This window comes from Acanthochromis polyacanthus, chromosome 3 (genome assembly GCF_021347895.1).
Source record: "Acanthochromis polyacanthus isolate Apoly-LR-REF ecotype Palm Island chromosome 3, KAUST_Apoly_ChrSc, whole genome shotgun sequence".
In the NCBI taxonomy this organism is placed as follows: domain Eukaryota; kingdom Metazoa; phylum Chordata; class Actinopteri; family Pomacentridae; genus Acanthochromis; species Acanthochromis polyacanthus.
The window spans coordinates 45833203-45856116 of record NC_067115.1 but is presented as its reverse complement, the minus strand read 5'-3'; the positions used below and the strand labels follow the sequence as shown (position 1 = coordinate 45856116).

General features: G+C 41.1%; 1 long non-coding RNA gene across 4 annotated transcripts; it reads right to left on the bottom strand.

Moving 5' to 3' along the window:
* Positions 1-161: 161 nt before the first annotated feature.
* LOC110961865 (uncharacterized) lies at positions 162-22346 on the bottom strand. 4 transcript variants are annotated; one of them, XR_007941193.1, is made up of 6 exons: positions 22061-22346; positions 21829-21919; positions 13497-13533; positions 10686-10763; positions 8105-8821; positions 162-2672 (listed from the first exon to the last, which is right to left on the bottom strand). It is a non-coding gene; the product is annotated as an uncharacterized LOC110961865 (long non-coding RNA). The 4 variants fall into 4 exon arrangements; XR_007941195.1 differs by having other exon boundaries at positions 8660-8821; XR_007941196.1 differs by lacking the exon at positions 13497-13533.
* Positions 22347-22914: the final 568 nt, after the last annotated feature.

The following is a 22914-nucleotide window of genomic DNA, read 5'->3' as shown; positions in this document are numbered from 1 at the left end:
CATGCATCTTTTTTCCTCACATTATTGTGGCAAAGCAGTGTGGACCTTCAATTGCTTTACTATTAAAAACTGCAGACATGATGTTTATGGGATGAGCTACCAGCTCCATGCAGCAATCTACAGATATTCATTAAGCAAGAATAAATCCCCACTACGTCATCTGCTGTTCAGAGCTTTTTATTGTGGGAAGATCGAGGAGAACGTGAGGAAACGAGCAGGTTCTGGCCAAACGTGGTAAAGCAGCAGGTGAAGCTCTTCAGCAGGTGAGGCCTCTCCTCCGACACTCCACCCTCCTCCAAAAGCCCGTTTGTTCATTTTGGGCCGGACGCTTCCTGCCCCGTTTGTTCATTTGTGTGAACGAGGGGGGGAGGGAGTCGGCGTCCATATTGCGGTACATCTGCTGTTTTCGGTGGCGTAGTGAGGCCTGGCTGCCACGCCACGCAGGTGCTGCTCCTTCCCCCCTGAAGGCCACATTCTTCTATAGCCATGTGCTGCCTGAGCAAACTGCGCTTCTGAGCAGGCTTGTCCCACCGCTGACTGGCCACTGCCCTGGCAACATGCATTGTTGCTCCATGCAAATCCGCTCACACTGGGACAGAGGCTCTGGGAGGGGGTATCCTGAGCTCAGGAGCCGGGATAGAGAACGGAGGCCGGCCAATAAATGAAAGTTTGCCTTAAATCCTCGGGATAATAGAGGCAGAGGTTGGGGCCGAGCCTCGAAGCCGAGATAAACAGAGGGATTACTCCTCGGTTTTGCATCACTCACTCTCCTCTGGGTGGCCCTTAACCGTCAGGAAAGCAAAGAGAGGAGAGGGGGTGGCGGGAGAAGAAAAAACGTTTAACGCATGGACATTCACACAGCACATAGGGGGAAAGAAGTGAGCCTAATTCCATCAAAGACTGAGAAATTAGCAATTAATTTATTCCAACCTCCCCGCCCCTGCTCCTTTTCTATTTTCAGCCCAATTGTTGGTTAGTTCTGCAACATCTGGTCCAGAACAGTCACTGCGCCTGATGACGGATGCACCCTCCATTAAAGCAGAATGGCAGAGAAAATCTTCCCTTTTTCATTCATTTCTTGTCCATGGGAGATTAGTTTGGTACGATGCAAAGTAATCATTAAAAATGTTGCTCTTTTTGCAGGCCATGCATATCCACCGCGGGCAGAGCCTTTATTTGCAATTGTAATTTAAAGAATAATTAAAGAAGTTAAATGATTCTGTAAATGTAGAACAACTTGAGTCTTTGTGCTCAAGGGTGCATGAACCTGCGCCTTATGGCTGGTTGCTCTGATAAACTCGGTAATGAAAGAATGTAGCGCCACACTAATGACAAATTTTGAAGTGTTTTGGATTTGCTCATTCCCCTGTCCTCAGCTCACGCTCACTCTCATGACTGACTTTAATCTGGGCCGGCGCTGGGGAGCAGGAGGCACAAAGAGGCATTTTAACCCAAAATCGACTGCACGATTCACCGATAGGCTTTGTCTAATCAATTAGAGAAGAAGAAAATGACAGAAGCAACATGCCAACATTCACAGTGACAGAACACTGAGCTGAGCGTAAGAGAAGCAGCACCTGAAAGCAAACAATAAGCAGCCATTCAAAGCAGTCTAACAAAACAGAACAGATGATTTAAAGCAGCAGCTGCTCCTTCTGATTAATCCAACCACTGTTTCCTCAGGTAATCACCTGAACATTTGGTCTGCCAAAAGGTAAACGGAGCCTTCAAATTGCTAGTTGTTGATTAACAGTCCAATACAAAACAAGCAAAAGGAAGAAATTCTCACAATGGAGGAGCTCGAACCGAACCATCAAGTGTTTGGCATCGCTGCTTAAAAATAGATTTATAAAAGTAGTGGTCAAAATGTTTTATTCTCATCATTACATCTGTGAAAAGAAGCATAAATGTTGATTCAATTTGTATGAATGTTAATGCGTGATTCAGTCACAAATAGTCAAAACTGAAACCGATCAGGATCAATCAGACAGTTTAAACGATCCTTTTTCCAAATCAAAACATCTACAGCTGTGTGTTGATTTTATTGCAGTATAAACCTTTGAGGAGTAATTACGCTTGTGTGTGCTGAAGCTTGGATTACATTACGAGAGAAAATCTTTGACTCAGCACCTACGAACCCAACGTCCGACTGCTGCTTTGTTCACTATAAAGTGGTGAGCGGAACAGAAACGAGCCGATATCAGTGAGCTGCACCGCTAGCAGCTTACACACACACACACACACACACACACACACACACACACACACACACACACACACACACACACACACAGCTCTGGTGGAAACGAGCTGTTGACATTATTTAGGGTCATTGTCCACGATAGCAGGGCCAGCTGCTGGGATTTAGCAGATAAATCCTCTTCCACTGAGGCCTACATCATTACACATTTCACTACATCGCTTAGCCACTTCCTGTTGCCCAGTTTAATCATCTAGCAGAAAAAGTTTGGTGACATTTACATGCTTTGCAACAAATACAACACATCATTACTGCAGTTAAACCAAACACGTGGAAAAGCGACGTCTGCAAATGTCCCCGACCAGGAGGTGAGCGAGTGACGGCCGAGTCCCACAGAGGTGACCTTGACAGCTGTGGTTGTTCTGGGCAGCTCCAAGGTGTCACTGTGGGCAACGGAGGCCAAAACACAGGCCTGAAGGAATGAAAAACAGAAATCCATCAGCACTTTTTAACAACAGGGGCAAAGCTTCATTTTACTGCTTTTGAATGCACGTCAAAATGCAACAACGAACCAACAAACGTCCCGTTGTGAGGTGAGTTACAGACTGCAGCTTAATCAAACACTGCTGGGACAAAGGTGACGTGAAGGAGATGAGGTAAAGCTCTGTGCTGGACCAAAAGATAAGCTGAAGATGAAGAGACAAAGAAGCTGTCAATGAACTTTGTGTTCACTGCAAGTTAGCAGCTTTCAGCTTTTGAAACAAGTCGTGGAAGTTGACATTTAGAGCATGCCTGTTCAGAAACTGAAATATCTCTACAGAACAAATGTCCTCGCTCAGTTCAGAGAGGCTGTTATTATTACACTGATTAAAAATGCAAAATGAACATACGGAAACCGTTTTACTATTGCTAAGCCAGACTGAAAGGTTATTGCTCACATCCATAGCTACGCTTCTTTTATTCTTCAATTCTTCTTTAAAAAAAAAAGAACCAGATTTTCACAGTGCTGTTTTCCAGGACAAACTTTTCCTCTTTGCTGAGCGGGTTTCTCATTACAGATATCTGCAACTAAAATCCCACTAATTAAAATTCCAGATTCAGAGATATTTTCAGTTCAAGATATCTTTAATTCCCCTCAAATCAAGATATTTATGCTTTAAATCAATTAAGCTAGTCCAGATCTGCAGCTTGGGTTCTGTTAATGCAAATATTGTGAATTCATCTTTTTAGTCCACATAATGGCGGTGCAGATATCTGCTTTGTCAGAAACTACTGCAAACAGCAAAGAGAAGCAGTCTGCTTTTCAAACATACTGTGGCACTGTGACGAGGTTTTTAAGCCACATCAGAGCAGTCTGAAGTCAAAGCTCTATGACATCTAGATCACAAGTCTCTAATGAACAAAACTGTTCTCCACAAACTCCTGTCCCTATTTCAGGACATTTTTCTATCCATCTAATTCACCACCAGAGTCACATTTACTTCTGCTAACGCTGTCCAGATGCGTTATGAAGGCCGCTATGAGTCAAAACTGAATGACAGATCTTGCTGACTGATAATTTGACCAGTCAGAATGATGTTATAGATACATGGAATAAATGATTCTCACAGTGTAACTGTAATTTACTACAATGATTTTGTGTTTTTCAATCATAAACACAGACATTAAATGTTAAAAGAGCTTCACCACATGAGAGCAATGACCACATTTTGTTCCCTCTCTTTTAAAATGTTTAAAATTCTGTTTAAAATGTTCGTGGGTGCAGCTAGTAATAATAAAAACGAACATGTTTCCGTTTAAATGAACGTCTCAGTCAGGCCTTCATGTAACTGTTCTTAATTATTCTAAGTAAAACTGTGTCAAAAACAAAATTGGTGGCAGGCCTCCAGCATTTCTTTGTACTGTAGTTCATCAGTTAACAACCATTATTAGCTTGTGAAGCTAACACCATCTACTAACATGTCGACTTCTAGGACATCCAGATCAGTGGCAGAGAGGCAGAAGTACATTTTGCTTTAAGTTACAAACTTCACTTGTCTAAATTTCATAAATCCAGCTTTATTGTGAACGAGGCTTCAGTTTGGGTAGTAAATCTGAATTTGCTGTTACCAGCGGCCATTTTGTAACGGTTGTTTTTGTTTTATGAGGGTTTTTAGCAGCTCCTAATAGGTCTTTCCTTTAGAACAAGAAATATGACTTCACCGTGTCCCGTTGTGTAATTTCACATTTATGTTGACGAGTCCAGGACAGTGATGATATTGTCTTTTCCCATGATCCTCTTGGCAACGTCCCGCCTCGGAAAGCAGCCCAACATGACAAAAAATCTTGAAAGAACACAAAGGCACAAAGAGGCGGAGGGCGCAGCGGCAGAGGCGGCCGTCTCGGGCCGACAGAGAACTCGGCCTGGCCATACAGCCGGGCCACTCCAATTCTGAGCGAATGCTAATGAGATTGCTCTGATCCCTCCGGTGCTTCCCATGTTTTCAACACCTTCAAGGACCACATGGCGCTCGCAGCATAAAGACAACTAAATGAGAAATCTGAACGTTTTTTTGTGATGCCGGGGGCCTCTTCGCTTTTCAACCTGGCCGCCCATTCAGCGTACCTCCCCGAAGAGAAAAGATAAGAAAGAGAGGGCTGCGGGGGGTGCAGATGAGTAAACTTTTCAGGAAAATGGCATATTTGTGAACCTGAAGTAATAATCAATTTATGGCCATGCAAGGGCGAAGCCTTTGACGCAGGAAGAATCGTGGGTTGGGAAAATTGAAAAGGAGGGGAGAGAAAGGGAAGAGAGATGCTCAAATTTGGAGGCTGTTTCTCACAACCGCTGTAATGAGATCACTAACATCTTGAGCCGGCCTCAACTATAGCCGCCAAACAACAGGCTCCCAGATGAAAGGTGAATGGGCCTAGGTTCCCGCTGGCTGCTTCAGAAGCACTTTAATAGCACGGCGCCCTATGTAAGGTTCCTGGGCAGTAGCTCATATTAGCGGCGAGGCACACTGCTTAATAGGATGATGCCTTTTGGCTTTTGTCATGAGATGATTAAGGGCTTCGTTGTCACCGGTGCCTGTTGAGCACAAGGCACTAGAATCCACTCTGACTGGCTTATTGTCTGAGTCTATGTGGTAGAAAGGAGGCCTTTTGATGAAAACACCTCTCAGGGATCCATCAGGTGAGCTCTGCTTTGGAGTCGCACATCTACGCCTCCTTCAAAATACCTCAAGTGCTTTGTTTTCCTCTAAAGGCCCTTGAATCTGTCATCATCTCTGGACAAAGACAAAGAGGGGAGCAGCACAGAGATGAAACCTGCTGACAAAGAGCCTCAGATAAATAAAATATGAATGCACGTCTGTAATGAATTTAGCTTGCATTAACTGTTTTTTAATGAGAAGTTGCTTCTTTCATGCCACTTTAAATGTTTATAGTAAATTAACCCTTCATTCATTCAAAAATAAATCTCCTTTTTGAACGTCTCATCTCCAGGTGCTGACAGTCAGTAAAGCGGTACAAATCAAAACACGCAAAAGGCCGAATCACCTCCTGCTTTCGTCAAAGATCTACAAGACTAAACTACTTGTTAAAACGAATAATTTCTGCTGCAACAAAGCAGGTCACTCAGACCCAGTCAGTCGAAAACATTTGTCAGCTTTGGCACGACCCCCAGGCACAAATATCAGTGAAAAGGCATTAAATTAGCTCTTTTTATGTTTTAAATAATAGGAAGATTGTGTGTTATACGATGGCCACAATTTGCCGCAGAGAGAAGGTGACTGAACAGGATGAATGTTGGCCAGATTGACGTTAAACAGAGAATGCACTATGTCCATTTTTTGCAATCAATGCAGGTCCTTTCAATCAGAAGAGCTTTATACTCGGGATTAGTTTTGGTGACTTAAGAAGCTAGACTGCCTCCGTACCCCCACCATCTGCAACTGCAGCCCCTTCCACCCTCCTTCAAGCCCTCCAAACCCCCCTCACAAAAATAGCACAAGGATACTGCCAGCCTTTTCACTCCCTCCTAACAAGGCAGCTCCAGAGCACAGGCCCACTCCAAGTAATTAAATCAATCCCTTTGTGTTCCCCAATATTCCCCTTCAGTGGGTGACTGCCCAAGATCTGATTATGGCTCTTCATGCATATTCAGGCTGAAGCTACAACTTGTCCAGAACAACCTCTTACTTTTCATTCTTGTACCATGAGCAGTCAACATGCACCAATTTACTACGTTTTTTCTTCACCACGACCAAAACTTTTTATTTTTTTTCACATACATCCCAGAATCCCCAGTTTGCTCCAGCAGATCTGTGAAAAGAAGAGCGGTCACTCAGTCTGGAGGCTCAGGCATATTTAAGAGAAAGCTGTAAGATGAGGAGAAGTTAGGGTCGGAGCCCGAAAGACAAATTGGATTAGCAAGTATTGGATTAAAGGTAAAACGGAGGGATAACAAACAAGAAAAGCTGCCTGTGATCACAGGGTTTAATATATTTCTTTTCCTCTCAGATCCCTTTCTTCTCTCCCTCCCCCTTTTCTTTCTTTCTTTCTTTCTTTTCGAGTAAAGATCCTAGGCTTAAGACAGACTTATTAAAACTGGGATTAATTTGTAATGCTCCCCTAACCCTCAGGGTCAACCAAAGATTTGTTATCTAAAGCAAACAGGAAAAATGTACTATAACAACACAACGAGGGCTTTAAAGCCATGTCCGTGGGGCTTCTGGGAGATTTTAGCTTTGTGTGAAAGGTGTTATCCCTGAGATATTTATTTGAGCGCTGAAAGAAAACCCTTTTAGGACAACCTGGATGTGGACAAATACAATAATTGCACTGGATCTTTACAAGAACTTTGCTTTCTATTAGGCAAAAGCTATAAAACTAAATGCTAACACGTTTTGGATATCTCTAATCTTAATAACCCTAATGGAGTGTTAATAAAAAGCCACTTCTCTTTCACTCAGAAAACGTCCTGTTTTTAATCAGCGGACGGTGAGAGCTAGCTAACCGTGTTGAGAGAGCGGGCCACTCTCATTAGCCTTATCTTTTTAATGTAGCACCGGCTCCGATTGTGATCTTAATCTTATTTGGTTATGGAGGCTTCGTTCACTCCGACAAGTACAAAGACCTTTGGGGAACAAATCCAGCGCCTCCTCGCACACAAAAATCAGCTCCTTGTTTCCTGCGATGGGTTTTGGGTTTGTTCCTCAGGGGTCGCGGTTCAAGGGACCGAGCTGACCGGCCTCGGAGCCGAGTGGCCTGAATCTCTTGGCCGGCTGCCTGTTCTCGTTTTGTTCCATAAGAAGTCTTTGTTTCCATCTTCCACTCTGCTGTGTCTTACAGTTTCATTACTGGACTACAAATCCCAGAAAATATGATGCAGCTGAAACATTAGAAACAATGAAAGATTTATAAATAGAATTTTTTAGCATTATTTAAATCTTTGACCTCAGACATCATCTTCCTAAAGGTCACGGAGTGGTTAACATAGAAGATATCTGATCTTTAGCATCATTTACAATAAATGTTTCACTTGTTGAAGATGAACACAGTTTGCTGAGAATTTCGTCCTCTGAGAAACTCTGGAGTTGAGATTTCTTTTGAGGAATCCTCATTTCTAAACCTTTCATTCATGTATCTGCTGATGCTTTTCTTATTTGTGCTTTACCGTGAGCCTGTAATTTATGTAACACAATTATTCATATACACAATTGTGAAGGCTCAACACTTTATCCACATTAATTTGATACACAAACAACCTAAGCATGCTTTAGACAGATTAGTTCAGTGATTGAAATATATCTTCAGATGCTTCTCCAACCAGCACATACATTTCTCTGAATATCTGCTTTGATGTAAAGGCACCGTGTATTTTCATCGGTCTAATTTTTGCATTCAGCTCTATTTACTTACTGTTGTTTGCTAAACCTCAGCTCTATGCAGGCTCCATCATCTATAGCCAAACTTATATTTTTTGAAAGTTTATTGAGATGCTTTTCTCTTCAATTTCCTGCATGCTGTTTCCTGCCTCAGTGCGACAGGACTGAGGCTTCTGACTGCACATGAGATGGCAGACCTCAGCTATGGAGGTTGGTCTTGTAACCTCCAGTGCAGGTGGTGTTTTCATGAGCCACTGGCGACTCCAGTTTGATGAGGTTATGTTCAGGTAGTTCCACTTTGGTCATGATCCTAGCAGTGCTTTGGAAACCCTGCTTCTAGTTGTGTGCTTCCAGAGTACGTCTCGGGCTCTCCGGTGATTCCTTGTGCCTCAGCTCCTCAGATCAAACCTACCAGTAGCTACACCAGCTTCCATCCACCTTCAGCTTCCAACCCCCAGGATCAGCTTCTCCTGTCATCACACAGTCAGTCAAACCAGCACACCTGCTCCGTGTCACACCTTCCACCTTTCTAACCCTGCAGAACTCCCAGGAACATACAGCTGATGTTTCCTCTCATCCAACCACACACCTTCCTCTGGATCCTCACCAAGCCGTCCTCACCATCAACAAGACCAACAACAACGAGCTTTCTAACATCCTTCCTACTGTGTGTGCTGAGCTGTGCCTTTGAGTCCAAACTGTTATCCTTCATTCTTCCATCAATGTTACGACTGCAGCTGGTTTTCAGGGGCTGAAAAAAGACAAACAAAAAGGAACAATATGTCAAATATTGCCTGTCCTTTTTCTATTATTTTGTTTAGTTGTGTGATTTCGAAATCTCTCTGTGGCATCAGCTATTTATCAGTAACAGCAGCCAACATGACAACAAATATAGCCATGCATAGTTACTGTGGAGTATGAGGGGACTTAATCCATCCATCCATCATCCATCCATCCATCCATCCATCTATCCATCCATCCATCCATCCATCCATCATCCATCCATCCATCATCTATCCATCCATCCATCCATCCATCATCCATCCATCCATCCATCCATCCATCCATCATCCATCCATCATCCATCCATCCATCATCCATCTATCATCCATCCATCCATCTATCATCCACCCATCCATCTATCTATCCATCATCCATCCATCCATCTATCATCCACCCATCCATCTATCTATCCATCATCCATCCATCCATCATCCATCCATCATCCATCCATCCATCCATCATCCATCCATCATCCATCCATCCATCCATCCATCCATCTATCCATCCATCCATCCATCTATCCATCCATCATCCATCCATCCATCATCCATCCATCCATCCATCCATCATCCATCCATCCATCCATCCATCCATCATCCACCCATCATCCATCCATCCATCATCCATCCATCCATCCATCATCCATCCATCCATCCATCTATCATCCATCCATCCATCCATCATCCATCCATCCATCCATCCATCCATCATCCCATCCATCCATCCATCCATCTATCCATCCATCCATCCATCTATCCATCCATCATCCATCCATCCATCATCCATCCATCCATCCATCCATCATCCATCCATCCATCCATCCATCCATCATCCATCCATCATCCATCCATCCATCATCCATCCATCATCCATCCATCCATCATCCATCCATCCATCTATCATCCATCCATCCATCTATCTATCCATCATCCATCCATCCATCATCCATCCATCCATCATCCATCCATCATCCATCCATCCATCATCCATCCATCATCCATCCATCCATCCATCATCCATCCATCCATCATCCATCCATCCATCTATCCATCCATCATCCATCCATCATCCATCCATCATCCATCCATCCATCATCCATCCATCCATCCATCCATCATCCATCCATCTATCCATCCATCATCCATCCATCCATCATCCATCCATCCATCCATCCATCCATCATCCATCCATCCATCCATCCATCCATCCATCCATCCATCATCCATCCATCATCCATCCATCCATCCATCATCCATCCATCCATCCATCATCCATCCATCCATCCATCCATCATCCATCCATCCATCATCCATCTATCATCCATCCATCCATCATCCATCATCCATCATCCATCCATCATCCATCCATCCATCCATCATCCATCCATCCATCCATCATCTATCCATCCATCCAGCTATCCATCATCCATCCATCATGCATCCATCCATCCATCCATCCATCCATCCATCCATCCATCCATCCATCAATTATCTACAGACTGCTTAATCCTCATTTAACTAGAACAGTTTATGTTAAAGATCGCATGGTACTACCAAACACCAAAACTGAGTAATAAGTGTACATCCATCAAAGCAACCCCTCAGATTTAGATTTAAGTGATATTTTAATTCCTGCCATTTTGGGGGAATGAGACAATGAAAGATCTGAACTGGATCTGTTCTGTGGCTGGAGATCTTTCAACAAAACGGGTCATTTTTCACACATGTTGTTATCAGATTGTACAAATAATATGATGTTTTTAAAGAATTACAATTACAGCAGCCTAAACTGATACTGAACTGATAAAATATAAAAGCAGTGGGAGGTGGTACCAGTGAAGCTGAACACATCCTCACTGCAGGTCAGGGGTATTCCATCACTGAGGTCTGCTATCATGTTGAGTGGATTGTCTGTTCACAAAGAAGAAAGTGTGTTAATTGTCCAGTCACAAGTGGCAGAGCAGAACAAAGTTGTGCAGCAGTGCTTTTCTTTTTTAATGGGAGTGCCAAATCCTTTTACTTTAACCCTCGTGGCATCCTACGGGTCAAAATTTACCCATTTTAAAGTTTGAAAATGTGGGAAATTTTTTTTTTTTTTTCACAGTGAAACTTCTGATGTCCACATTTTCAACATTTTTGGAAAATCTCAGAATATTTTTTTGTGGAAAAATAGAAATGTTAAAAATGTTTCTTTAAGAACATTCACAAAAAACTCAACCAAAATCCAATGAATTTCACTGGATTTTGGTTGATTTTTATGTGAATGTTCTTAAAGAAAATATTAGAAATTTTACTGATATATATGGAATCACTTTAGATATTTTTATGACTTTTTTCGAAGATTTTTACTAATTTTTTGAATATATTTACAAGAATTTTCCTGCCAAATTTGTGGGATTTTTTAAAATAAAAATTTTAAGGGATTTTTTTCTTCCTGAAGGTTTTGCAAATTTTCAGAAATTTGGGGAATTTTTTTGCTGATTTTTTGGATTTTTTTTTCAGACAAGGAAACGGTATTTTTGGTGCCTGTAAATGAGGACAAACAGGAGGGTTTAACAGAGCACCAGAATACTTTGCAATGTTCATTCCCAACTGCATGTCTGTAACATCCAGACATTTTCACACTGGTGTAGAGAACAGACTTTGTAATGTGGCACCTCACATAGTTGGAGATGTTGTCTTTCTATTCACAGTAAACAAGCCTCACTGAGCTTTACGTATTTGTGAAGTGATGTAAAACACTCCAATCAATGTTTTTATTTCAACATGTTGAAGCACCGTAAATCTGTGGCTCCTAGTAAAGCTACCACAGCTTCTGTGTCAGCTGAAAACGACAAGGAGGATTGGTTCATTAAAGAAATGAAAGAACATGAATGTAATATAAGAGACAAACCAGGAGAGGAAAGCTCTTCTATCTTCCACTGATGTAATGAACTCATCCTCACATCTCAGCATGATGATTATGTTGTTTTTATAGAAGTAAAATAGCATCTAGCTGCTGTTTACTTCGTTCAGCTTCAGGGCTAAACCTGCTGACTGTGTGTGGTCTCGTTGTGTTTCACTGTGTTTGTAAATCATTTCTTATTTCAGGGGATATTATTCTTTTAAAAACCTTGTTGACCTGAACAACAGAAAAAGCAAAAAAGGGCAAGTCATGACGCTGTGAATCTGCCTCATTTCATCCCCGCCACAGAAGGCGTGATCAATGCCTCTCATGTCCATTTTCTGTTGGTAATCCTCCACAAATTGCCCTCCGTTGCAGTTTGTGTATCAGCTATTTGCACTGGATTAATGTGAGTCAGTGGTGGCAAGTGTTCAAATCAATGTTTATTAATGGTTTCTTTAAGTGTTTAAAGATTAAGTCATTAACATATTGATGAAGTTTTCAAAGTTGCCCAGGGAGAGAAAAGGAGCTGGAGAGCTGCTGAACTGACGCCAGTCGCAGAAAAACAAGAGGCTGAAGAAGAAGAAAGGAAGAAGAAGAGAGGAGGGTTTCCTGAGAGGAAGGCATCAAGCGATCCACTCAGCAATGCAAAGTTCCTCCTGTGTGTTAAAATACAGCATGATGCCAGAGAACTTTTCCCTCAGCTCTGAGCACGCTGGCAACATCTGGAGACGCCTGTGTTTTCACTGACTCAAATTTACGGGTAAAAGGTGACTTTTGACATGATTTGGAGGTGCTGAATGCAGAGGTTTGAGCTGTATTCTCCTTGGGATGCGGAGCAGTCAGCTCAGATTGATTTTACCATTCAGCAGTGACCCGCCGCAGCCCTTTGGCTCGCCATGGTAATTCCCTCTCTCACCTGATAAGGTACCTGATCCATAATAAATCAATTGTAATTAGTTTTATGTTTGGAGGGAATGAGGGGGGAGTGGTTGCTGTCTCCCTCCCTCCTCCCATCATCCTTAGTTGTTTACAGCCGCCAGTCATCTGCACACCTGATATCAGTTAATCTGCTGATTATTAAGTGCGGATTACTGATGGAGGGGAAGCGGCTGTGTTTGCCACCGTTTGTACCAAGGACATGCGGGTTTTGTTTCCTCTGCTCTGTTTGTTGTCAGCATGGTGTGTGTGTGTTTTTAGGGCTGTCCTCCTACTTTGTCTGATGAAGATTTCCTGCTAGCCTGAAGTGTGAAATCTTTGTGTTTTTGGAGCCGCTGGCCACCGCTGGATGTGAGTCAGTCAATGAATGTTCAGAAGCAGGAAAAGACTTTATCCCACACTGAAAAGCAGTTTGACTGAGACTCTGTTTCTTCAGTTTACAATCAACTTTTTGTCAACAGTTTTTATACATAATAATGAATGAAGGCTGAATGTTGTCTTGCCGCTGCTGAAACCTACAAACTGACAGTTACATTCAGGAAAAAGCTATGAAACATAACCAGGTGACATCCAACACTTCCAAAACTTAACGTGGTCACTTTTGTACCGACACCTCAATGTAACACCGTGAAGGAGGAAATAGTGGCTTTGTGGAGGGCTAGAAATGTTTTATGAAGACTAACTAACTGTAGTTTTGCTAATGTCACTGATGACAACTGGCCTAAGCAACACAAGTATTTGTTGACTGAAACTAACAAAAACCAAACAACTAAAATCCAACTGACATTTTTTTAATCAAAAATATAAACGTAAATCCTTACCTGCTGCCTGAATTAGCAGCTAACAGGTTACAGTTTCCTGGGAAATGAGGGCACATAAGTCACATATTTACACCTCTATAATGGGAGATGTACTTTTCATCTAATTTCCTAAAAAAATCCCCAAATAATTTTCTTTACTTTAGGTGCTATTTCGCTGTAATATTTCCAATAAAGGCCTACTGACCTCAGTACTAATTATAAAGCAAATGAAGAAAAAGCAAAGTATTACACTGTAAAAAAAAAAATGCTTGTAAATTTTACAGTGAAAAACTGTCAAACCATGACAGTGAAAATCTGTCAGTTTCTTACAGTTTATAAAACTATAAATAAGATCGTCAAGAGAAAACTCTTCCAGTATGTGTAGAACATTCAATGCTGTCATTTTTACGTTTACTTCTTGAGAAGAATACAGTGTTTCACAGCTAAATGTACGTACTGTTGTGCTGACAGTAGAAACATGCCACAATGTTTGTAATAAGTCATATTTTTGAATTTCTTTAATGTAAAACATACAGTTTGACCCGATCAAACTGATATACTTTTGTGGTCTGATATTTATGACTGCTATAACCATACATTTTGCATGTATGTCGTGCTACAAATACACATATTAAATGTTAAAACTGTTGTGCTGATAATGGAAAAATGCTGCAATATTTAGGTCACATAAACTTTATTTTTTAAGTATTTTCATGTAAATTTTTGAGCAAAACAAACAGTTAAAATTTGTTTTTAACAGTAAGCACATTTTTTAACTGTAAAATCAACTCTATCAGGACATTTCTTTATTGTAAATGAAGAAAATGTTTTACTGTAATTTTACAATAGGGACGTTTACCGTAGAAATAACAATTTTTTTATAGTGTGTTCAAATAAAAGACTGACATCACTACTTTTTTTTTTCCATTTTTTTGTAAAAACTCAAAATTTGCCAAGTGGATGATTTCAGCGTCTGTCATATTTCCCATCAAATTACTGTCAAACTGCCTTTCCCATAAAAATTTCTTACTTTATAAAAAAATATCAGTCAGGTTTCAGGAAACATTAACTGGAAAGCATGTGACGTATGCTCTGAGTTTCTGCAGACAGCATGTTGTAAAATGTGGCCACAGTGAAGCAGGTGTTGAATAAAATGACGTCTGACTTGCTGCTGGTGTGAGGTTTAAGCTCACAGCATCACGGCTCATTGGAATCATCCTCTGGGAACTTTGGATGTCTGAACTAAACCTGGTTAGAACTGAATCCAACATTTGATTGGATGTTTTAATTTGCACCAAAGCAGATGACTTTGCCATCCTCAAAGCTGCTAAAATGGCCAAACAGAACAATGACCTCATAAAGTGTCAAATGCACATGGGTGCTGTTTGCCTTGTCCGTCTGCTATCTGCCCCCCGGTGCAGAGAGGAGGTCGAGCTGTGATTTCCCCGTTAACAATGTGCCACCGTACCTCATCCCCGCCATTGATTTCTCCACCATTTATTTCTGTTTTGGTTCATGCTCGGGGTCTCTGTATTTGAAAGTTGATGCTGCTCTCTGAAAGACGGATTCATGCATAGACTCCGCTACTTTTGTAGTCTGCTGCGGTTTTATATGATAAGCTTTTTTAGACGTTCAAAATCAATATGTAATCCTGTGCAGAGGCTTATCCCCAGGACTGGGCCATTTGTGGGGCTCTTTGAGCTTTGTTACAGGTCTTCTGGCAGCTCTGTGCTGCAGATTGATTAGCTGCAGTGCCAGAATCCTATCAAATGGCCAGCTCTGATGATGGAGCAAACTCTCTCACCGCCTCTAGTTGACTGGACCTGCAGATAAGGATGGATGGCAATTTCCTCCCGTGTGCAGGCTGAGGGCAGGAAGGGAGCACTGTTCCTGCCCTCTGCCCCTGTGTGGCTCTGAACAGGATCAGGGGCTGTTTGGGAAGGTGTACCTCCACGTTTTAAGGCATTTAGCTGAGGCTCATATCTAAAGTGACGTAGAGTGAGAGCTCCAGCTGCACGTCTAACAGCAGCAGCATCACCAGCGATGAACACAAAGCCATGATTTTAAGAACGATCAGGAAAAAATCCAGAGAGAGGGAATATTATCTACTTTAAGAATATAAATCTTTGATGAATCAGCTCTGGTTTAGTCGATGCTCTAGTGTCCGGGCGAGGAACATGAGGTCATGAAGAATGAAAGACGTTTGACACAGCTACGTCTGTTAATGTCTGCCCACACCTCAGAGCTATGCTGCTGGAGAGGCTGAATAATCACACATAAAACCTCTCATTTCCTGTTTCCACATGTGCAAAGTTACATTTCAGTTCAGGTCTGACAATATTTATTTCATGTCATCAACATGTGAACAGCTGGGGCTGAATTCGTTTTGTGTCAGGCTGTAAAGTGACAGGACCTCCTGCAGGGACGTTCATTACAGGAGCAACAAACAGCAGAAGTTTGTAGTGAAAGGTTCAAACACATTCATGGTCATAGCTGCAGAAATGTGTGTCTAATAAAATCATGAGGCGACGTCATTTTATGTAAAGAAGATTTTAGGTCAGCTTCACTGTCCCATCGTGATGTTCTGAATCAGGAACAGGAGGCAGATTGGACACATTCATGTTTGTTTGGTCACCAATCATAAAACTGTGCTGCTGCTCTGAACATGTGTGTGCAGCTCCAAGTTTCAGAATTTATAGCTTCTTTGTAAAATCCATATTTGAAACATGCCAACAGGTACTTTCACTTCATGTCAGAGTCTGTCAGACGTTAATGTAAACTGCAGGCGTGACGTGATCGTTCCATTTGTGTTATTTTTTGTTTTCTCTTTAGTGTTGCTCATTCTGTTGACCTACAGACACTAAGCACCACTTCATTGTTCAGATGACTGATGTCAGGCTGTCCACATTCACTGATTTGTCAGAAGGCAGCATTTTGACCTCATGCTGTTTGCTAGTTTTTATACAGCAGGACTGTTTTACCTTTAGTGGAATATTGTTCTTTCTCTTGTTCAGCTACCAGCAGGTAACGATCAAAGTGATGAAATCAATCAAACTAAATGAAATAAAAGTGGATCTGATTTGGACTGTGGGAAACCTGGGAGGGTTATTTAAAATCGTGCATCACTCCACTTCTTTTTCCCTGTAAGTTCAGAAAACTGTCACCTCAAAGCTGAAACTCTAACGTTCATACACGGAGCCAACCGACGATGGCGTGTGCTCTGCTCTGAAATCATGTTTTTTTTATGCTTTTCTGTAACTGTGCTTTAAGACATCTGGGAAATGCTTTATCGCCCTCAATATTTCCCTGCTTTTTTTTTTTTTTTTAAAGGAGGCTGACGGGGAACTGAATCTGTGCATTCCTGCGAGCCCTGCCAGCGCTCACATGGTTACCACTGCTACGCATTGTTAGAGATATCTGAATGAGCGCCGGCCATGCAAGTTTTAAGGTGATTGCCCGAGGGGCAGCAGAGTGAAAGAGTGAAGAACAGAGCAGAGAGAGGAGAAGAGGGGGGCATAATCCTAAAAGGATTGGAAGTCCACCCCCCCCCATCACACACACACACACACACACACACACACACACACACACATCCCTCTGTGTGTCGGGGGGTGATGGGTACTGGATGGGGTCAGTTGGTTTCGTGGCTCTGGTGTCTGATTTCTCCCTCCTCATCCTCACCCCTCCTCCCCCTCCTCCCTCATTGTTTGCCTTCTTAATGAGAGGGGCGGGGCCTCGGGCCTGTGATTGACAGCTACATGCTCCTCTCTCAGAGCTCTTCACTGCGTCTCTGTCAGGACTCTCTGCTGTCTGTACTGTACTTGAATAATGAGTCGTTTTCCTCATTTTCTGCTTCTGCTCAGGTGTCTGTCGGTGCGACGGCTGTCACGGCTGACGTACAAGCTGACAGAGCTTCACACAGCAGGTTCAGTTCAGACATTTTCAACTGTGGGTGAATGAAGGTACAAGCTGAGTATAATCTGTGACTTTACAGCAAGATTCAACCAATCAGAGAAGAGAGCACTTCACTTTTTACACTGTGGAGAGTTTCTTTAGGAGAGAGCAAATATAGCAGAGTAAAGGCCAACAAGCCAACATCGTTTATCTTCAGGTGTGTGCAGGAGAACACTTTGTATGCCCTTTCATTGAAGTGTTTGAGGCATTCGTTCTATGGTTTAATTCTATCAGGAAAAAGCTTCTACTGTCCAAAAAGAACGTCAGAGTTACAGTTCAGTTTGCCAGTGAACATACAGTAATAAGACACTAATAACGTAACACTGATAAAATAATGTTACACAACTGCAAACGAGTCAGTGAGTGTAAAGCCTGAATGAAACACAAAGTGCTACGTGAACTTCTATGCTGCATGCCTGATAAACTGATGTTAAGTTGATTCGAGCTTTTTTACAGCTGAAGTTAGACAGTAACTCTGACATTTTAGTGTTATAATGTCTGACAGATTGATAAACAGATAGATTCTTCCTCCTCTAGATTACATCATGAAGATAAAGCTTTAAAGTTTTTAAAGTGGCCCATGGAAATCATTTGATATTATGTACGGATGCTGAATCATGTGACCTAAATATATAGCAGGTGGTGGGAATTGATGGGACTCAGAAACACCCCCACAGTTTAATCACTTGTTCATGTATCATTTCCAACAGATAAGTCACGATAAGTCTGCGGCGGTGGATTGTTAGTAGGATCGTAATCATGTGATGGTCACCAGGCAGCTGATGTAGTGTTCCCTTGTTGTCATGGTTACCATCACTGACGTAGGTCTTTTTAAATCAAAACTCAGAACCTTCCTGTTTAAAGGGGCTTTTCATACCTAGCAGCACGGTGACAATTTATTGCTTTTGTTTCTTTTACACATTATATTTTAGTGCTGCTTTATTGCGTTTTATTTTATTGTTTTATTGTATATTTCATAGGCTGCACAGTGGCATGGTGGTTAGCACTTTTGCCTTGCAGCTAGAAGATACACTGACTTTGATTGATTATTCTGAATCTGCCCATAGGTGTGAGTGTCTGTCCTGTTTTAAGTTGCTGTATTTTTTTTAAGTTATTTTCTTGTTTTTCACTGTGAAGCACTCTGGCCACCCTTTGGGCTGTTGTAAAGGGCTTTAGAAATAAACTTTGACTGGTTGATTGATAGTTACAGTCACATCATGCCGCTATCTGACAATGATGCAGAAATCTTTGACAAATCTGTGGATCCAGACTATAAGGCACATGACAGTCAAAATCTATTCACCTGGTCCTTCAGTCATTTCTGAGCTTCACTGAAAATTTCATCCAAATCCGTTTTTCAGTTTTTGAGTAATGTTGCACACAAACTGACAGACAGACGGACAAGCAGACAGACATTGTCACAGAACTCCAGCACATTCCGTGGCAGAGTAGCAATGTCCATGTTGAGTTTGTTGTTAAACAGTATATTCACATTTTGCATCTTTTTGTGTTGACTTTATGTGTTTTTATGTTGATTTTCTATGTTTTTGTGTTGACTTTATGTCTTTATGTGTTGATTTTTTTAATTTTTGTTTTGATTCTTCATTACATCTTGATTTTATGTGTTTTTGTGTTGACTTTATGTCTTTATGTGTTGATTTTGCATCTTTTTGTGGTGATTTTATATCTTTTTGTGGTGATTTTACATTTTTGTGTTGGTTTTGTATCTTTTTGTTTTGATTTTATGTCTTTTTGTGCTGATTTTGGATTTTTTGTGTTGATTTTATGTCTTTTTGTGATGATTTTACACCTTTTTGTGCTGATTTTGCATTTTTTGTGTTGATTTTGCATCTTTTGTGTTGATTTTGCATCTGTTTGTAGTAATTTTGCATCTTTTTGTGTTGATTTTATGTCTTTTTGTTTTGATTTTTTAAATTTTTGTTTTGATTTTTCATTACGTCTTGATTTTGTGTTTTTGTGTTGACTTTATGTCTTTATGTGTTGATTTTTTTAATTTTTGTTTTGATTTTTCATTACGTCTTGATTTTATGTGTTTTTGTGTTGACTTTATGTCTTTATGTGTTGATTTTGCATCTTTTGTGTTGATTTTGCATCTTTTTGTGGTAATTCTGCATCTTTTTGTGTTGATTTTATGTCTTTTTGTGATAATTTTACACCTTTTTGTGGTGATTTTACATTTTTTATGTGTTGATTTTGCATCTTGTTGTGGTAATTTCACTGCCAAAATCTAATCATTTGGTCCTTGTATCATTTCTGAGCTTCCCTGAAAAACTCGTCTCCTTCTTTTCCTTCCTTGAATTTGAGGATATTTTGTGATAGAATTTGTTGTTCTTTGTTGTGGTGCCACGTTTTGTGCCTCTTCCTGCTTGTCTGACTGGCGCTCTGCTTTGTGTTGAAGCTGTTTTCCTCTCATGCAGCAGCCAGGTGAGATGACAGTCAGTAAACTGCTGCATTCTGCTCCGTTAGCCTCCGTCTGCTCCACCGAGCAAAGTTCATTATTACTGAGAAGGTAAAAGCAGCCGGGTCAAGTGACTCACTCTCCACTTGGTAGATGTCAGTGCACAGAGAGATTTTATGGTTATTTTCTATGTCCACAGGCTGTAAAAATGTATTCTCTGTGCATGCTTATCCAGAAGGAAGCAGCAGTCTGACAGAAATGTGTGCTGCTCTTTGGTTTAGGATCTAAAATTGTTTCTTTCTGAGGTGAAATCAGACAATATAAATTTACCAAAGCCTTTTCAAAAAATGATTCTTATGATTTTGAAAAGGAAACAAGCAAAAATAAAAATCATTGAATTGTATTTTGAAACTTGCATCATTCTATGCAGACATTAGACTTTAATTGAAATATATTCCATCATGTTATATTTACTCTGAGACGATATTTTTTCTGTAATTTGGGCATCCATCTGTTCATGATATGTTTTAACAGCTGTCTCTCACTTAGATAAATGATACACTACCACTCAAAAACTTGGGCTCACTTGGAAATATCCTCATTTGTGAAAGAAAAGTATTTTTTCTACAATAAAGATAACATTAAATGAATGATAGATACAGTCTAGACATGGTTAATAAGGTAAATGAGAGCTGGAAATTGTGTTAGCTAATGGTGCTGAAAGGCTCATTGATGATTAGAAAACCCTTGTGCAGTTATGTTAGCACATGGATAGAAGTGGGAGTCCTCATGGAAACCCCAAACTTTAGAGCGGTGATGTATTTTGGGATTTTGTGTTTGAGTGCAGGCAGCACAAAACTGGAAAAACCAGTATGGACCAGTGTGTCTGCCAGCGAGGCTTACAAGAAGCCAAATGTGATGTGATTTAGATGAGCGGCATAGCAGCAGTATCATTCTAATAACATAAAGCACATAAAACCTGAAAACTTCAACCTCCCTTCTAAAGGGCTCAGTGGCACAGGTAGCATTACCCACAACTCCCTGCGATCTCCACGAGCTGTTGGCACTGAGAGGGGAAAAAAATCTGCCTTGTGTTGGACATTTATCTGTGAAAATGACTCTGGATGGTAAATCTTTAATTGTAATTTGCTGGCTGACAGCTTCAATCACAATTAGCCAAAACAATCCAGAAGGGAATCCCTCCTCCAGCCTGAGAGCAGAGGCGTTCTGTGGAGCTCCACCTTAAAGGCTCAGCGGGGCGATGACTTCCTGCATTACTGCTTCTCTTTGCTCACATTTTGATGGCATTTCTTTTGTTGTTAAAGTTCCTAATTTTGTCACAGGAACTGTCTGCTGTAGGGGCAATAAATTACACTGTGTATTTCTTACTCTGTCACATACATTCTGAGTGAATTTTCTCAACTGTAATGCCATTTATGAGATCATTTTTAGCAAAGATATTCACATTTTGACATTTATTCATGTTCCCATGCTTACTGACAGGAGGTTTGTTCATCTCTAAAATCTAAAACTTTGACAACCTTTAGAAGTAAGAACCACAAATGACTTTTTTTCAGTCAATTTTCAAATTATATCTATAGTTCCCTTTAGAAATGATCACTGTGTTCGCCTTTAGTGGAGCTGTGCCGTTTTAAATTACAGTAAACGTGGTGAGGAGACATTACATAATCAGCCTCTACGTCACTGATCTGTCACTTCTAATGTCACAGGAAATAAAAATGATCCTTTTGCCTTCATTCACACTGACAACCTCTGACTGCAGCTAAAAGACAACTTGGATTTTTTGAAACAATTTCAGAAGTTGCCGATCCAGTCTGGGCCTCTGGAAACACACACGTGTCAATTTCTGTTCAACAAAACCCCACTGTTTGTCATAAAAACAAGACAAAAAACGCACATTTGTTTGCACTTATTGCATGCTCCCAATTCATAAATAAATAAAAAAATTCACCAACACACCTTCCATAAAACAAGAAATCCCATCAACAGTCTAAGTGTTTCAGTAACAGCAGCACTTTCCTTTTTTCTGCAGAATGCCATGAAACACACCCTAAGGGAATAAAAAAATTGATCTTACATCATCTAAAGCATTAGGCTGATAGTTTTGGCACATTTGAGAACAATTTTGCCCTTTCTAACGACAAACAATTAGGAGTTCACTCAGGAAACAGCCACGTGTAGTTTTTCCTACCTTCCTTCCTGTTGTTCCCCAGCAGACAGGAGCAGCTCTTTCTGCTCGTCCTGCTCCATGCATTTCCACCACTTTTCCTGCAGTCACACTCACTGCTGTCAGCTGGTTTTCTCTGCCCTGTTCTGTGTCTGAACGCCGGCTCCCGTCTGCTTTTCTGTCAGCTGGTGAATGAACGTGCAGCAGCCTCCTGCATACTTTTCTGACAACCTGGGATTTTATGCATCATGCTCTTAATAAGCGCCAACAACACAGACGAGAAGCCTCTCCAAACTTCACCCCCACCAGCTCCCACACACACACACACACACACACACACACACACACACACACACACACACACACCTCTTCAGCCTGCCTGATCCCTGGATTTACGGGCTTAGTATTAAGAAAATACTCCTGCAATTTGGGATTAGACCCCCAAAAAGCCCTCACAACAACAATGACTCCGTCCATTTGATATCTTGATACTTGTGATCAGTCGCTGGCTTTGTTGCTGTCAACTGCAGCCAATTTAAGCCCAAATGAGACAACAAAGATTCCCCACTTATTCGTATTAATTTCTCTTAACAACATGCTATTTTTCCCCTCTTTTGTTCTATGATTCTTTTAGGGCCTCAGGGGCCACCAGGCTAAATTTCCCAGCTGGCAGGTCCTGGATATGATTTTAAGTCATGATTAAAGACAAGGAATCCATTAGCTTACTTATGAATTGCTTCATTTGTTTTATGTTTGCTGATATATTTTCTTCTACTTTTTATTTTCTGGAACACATTTTCTTCAACAGCCCTGAATGTTATTTTTAAATATGCATTTACTGTATTAATTATATTCCACGGCTAGAATCAATGTTTTGA